This window comes from Panthera leo, chromosome C1, assembly GCF_018350215.1.
Source record: "Panthera leo isolate Ple1 chromosome C1, P.leo_Ple1_pat1.1, whole genome shotgun sequence".
Taxonomy (NCBI): Eukaryota; Metazoa; Chordata; class Mammalia; order Carnivora; family Felidae; genus Panthera; species Panthera leo.
Window position 1 is genome coordinate 152719589 of NC_056686.1, and position 3135 is coordinate 152722723.

Here is a 3135-nt window from a genome sequence, read left to right on the forward strand (position 1 = left end):
ATCCACAATCGGAGAGCCCACACCTAGAGTTTTTCTAAATGCTTCCCCTAACTTTATATGATTCTAGCCCTGAGCCTTCTAGCAAGGTGGCCTGACTGACTCTCTATCTCTCCACTGGGTGTTAGTTTAGCCTCCCTTAGGCTTTGCCTTTATCCTGTTCTCTGCTTCTCAGTAAAGAGAATTCCCTGGAGTGACCCCTGCTGACATCGCCATCTTCTTTGCGGATAGAGTCCTGCCTCCACTGATGCCATGGATGACATTTTCCACCTCTACACAAGAACCCAAACACCACTGGGGAGGTAAGGAGGATTTGGTATTGCCCTTTTCCTCCAACTGTCTGTGGAGCATCAGACATTCCTTAGGGAAGCCACTGAGAGTTGACTCTCTCCCACTCTGAAGTAGTAAAGATTCCTAGGGGAGGGAATCTGCAGTCTGACCTCCAAACCAAATTGCTGAAGACCCAATGTATGTTGCTCACTTACCTTCATGCACCCCAGAGACCAATCTGAAACAGCCCAAACAAAGCTAGCAAGCAGCAAGAAGCTAGATTCTCCATGCCCTGGGTCACTGTATTTTCACACCCATTACAGAAGTAACACACATGCCCCCAAAATAGCAGCTTCACTAAACCACAGTATCAGGAGCTGTAATTTGTCTCTAAAAATAGATTTGAAATAAAAGAAACAATGCTTCCTATTATATGCCCTTTTGAAGGACCAGATTTGTTTCTGCAGAAAATGAGATACAGAAGAACATGTAAGAATGGACGAAGATATCAAACAGAACTGCCCACTAAAGTGGATTTCATTCCACAGAATATACAAATGTGACTGCCAATAGGATTTCTGATTCTCAAATTCTGCCTATGTCATGCAAAGGTGAGGGGTCTTTCTGCCCCGGTTTATATAGAGATCATTTCAAAGAGGGCTTTTGGAGCTGTGAAACCAAGAGCTCTTAACTCTATGACTAAAGGTTGAAGGTCTCCATAGGATGCCATAGTCATTAAATAGTGCTGTTTTTCTGAGGAAATATAAGATGTAGCCACTCCTATAATCATAAAAGTTCATGGTAGTTCATTCATAATAACCCATGATTGGTGATCCGGGAGAGTAAGCATGTTCCAAAGTTAAATAATATATCATCACTTTCATGCCCATTACACATACCAATAGTGGATAGGCAGAACATGGCTGTATCACCATAGCTAGATAATTGGGGTTCACATCAGAACCTAAACATTAACAGTTTCTTATCTGTTTCTCTAAGTCACTTCTCAGATGTGCTAACAAAGACCAAAATTGTCCAATGTGGATCACATTTTCCTGTTGGAGGAGGTCATTGAGAAGGCATGACCCCTGGCTGACGTTTGACCTGGATCCAGGCAATAAGAGCAGAGCCCCCCCCCCCCTTTCCTTGGAAGGTATGTTCCACCCACTGTTCCCACACTAGGAGCCACTACAAGGATGCAGCCTTGAGAGTAATGTGTTATTGAGACCATCTGGACTGTGTACATGACTGAATCCCATTAAGGCCTCTATAAAAATAAATTATGATTCTGCAAGGTAGGTACAAAGATCTCATTTTGCACAGCCCAAGGCAAGCATCAAATGGAAGTTCCCTTCTTAAAACTGCCACCTATCAATCCAGAGGGGCCTGCCTCTGTCTTCGTCCTTGCCTTGCTCTCCACATTCCGAATTTCAGGGGCCAGCTCTGAATTTCACCTGGGGAACTCCTGAGGTTGAGAACCAACATTCCATTATATCCACCAAGTCAGCTTCTCCCTGCTCATGGCTCTAAGGATGATTAAAGTCCAGGTAGCAGAGTGAGACAGAAACAGAAACCCCACAATATCCAGAAACTTGACATTTTCAGTGAAGAAGTACAAAAGAACTGCATCTTAATTATCCATGGCATGAAATCCCCCTTATCCACCCCCCAACCTGCTTGGCTTGGCAGAGTTTCTGCTTTATCCCTTCCTGGGGGAGCCCGGGACTGCTCCCTGGAAAGGCCAGCACAGTTCAGAAACACAGGGACAGTTCCCAACAGAAACACAAGCAGGACAATGAGAAGCCCACCTCCGGCCATGTGGTTCCTGGTGTTCAGGTCAGCGGGCTTCCCTGCCTTCCACACACCGCATGGTGTTTGGGGGACCAGCACTATAATGCTGAGTGCACTATTTACTGGTTAGACTCTAAGTGGTCTTCCCACTAACTGAAGGCTAATCGAATGCCTTAGAAATAAAGCACCGTGTCCTTCTGCTCTTTAAGCTTCAGATACTGCAGATATGGAGTCAGCTGCTTTGATGGAGACTTGGGCTGATTTGATTCTGGCCATCTCGTTATTGTGCTCCCACCCCTATCTAGTATCTTACCTGAGCACACATGCGCACACACACACTCGCACACACACACACACTCACCCTTTTCTTTTACTCCATCTATCTCCAAGTGTTTAAGTGGGATGAAAGTGTGCTGGCTAAACCAGGCTGGGGCTGGGACAGCTCAGGCTGTCACAGAGCTATCTCCCCCTGACATATAAGTCGGCCAAATTGCCACAGCCAAGTAGCAATCATCTGTCTTTTCCCTCGTCTCCTCGGAGCAGAGGCTGATGTTCAGGGTGGTTTTAGAATATGGACAGGGGTCTCCACAGCCAGGGAAAGACATCTGACTCCTTCCCCTCCCATCCCCCAACCCGTGTTCTGCAGCTGTGACTCCTCTAAGGCTTGAATGCAGGTCTCCAGAGGTGGAGGCAGCATGGATTAGCCATGCCTTGCCCACAGCGCAGTATAATATTAATTAGTCACCTTCCTTATTATTCAGTCAAAATATCCCAGACTGAAATAAATTACATTCTTAGCACATCTTTCACACCCCTGGATCAAGTCTTGCAAGGGTTTTCTTTTATTATTTATAAGATCATGTGCTGTCTTCCTGCGGAAAATGAGATGGTCTGCATGAGGAAAAAGGTAAAAGAAATGCAGAGAAATGAAACAATCAGATATTCCCTAATGATATTTAAAAATAGAAAATTTGCTACTGTTACATACAGCATGTTCCATCTTTTGAGATTTAATGGCTCTCTTGTGGTTTAATGGAGAATTACTTTCAGTAATTGATTATTAAAATTTAAAATTGC

The 3135-nt window shown here is 44.6% G+C and overlaps 1 non-coding gene across 1 annotated transcript; it reads left to right on the top strand.

Annotated features, from left to right (window-relative positions):
• Positions 1-909: 909 nt before the first annotated feature.
• LOC122229061 lies at positions 910-1036 on the top strand. The gene has a single exon (XR_006206921.1). It is a non-coding gene; the product is annotated as a small nucleolar RNA SNORA25 (small nucleolar RNA).
• Positions 1037-3135: the final 2099 nt, after the last annotated feature.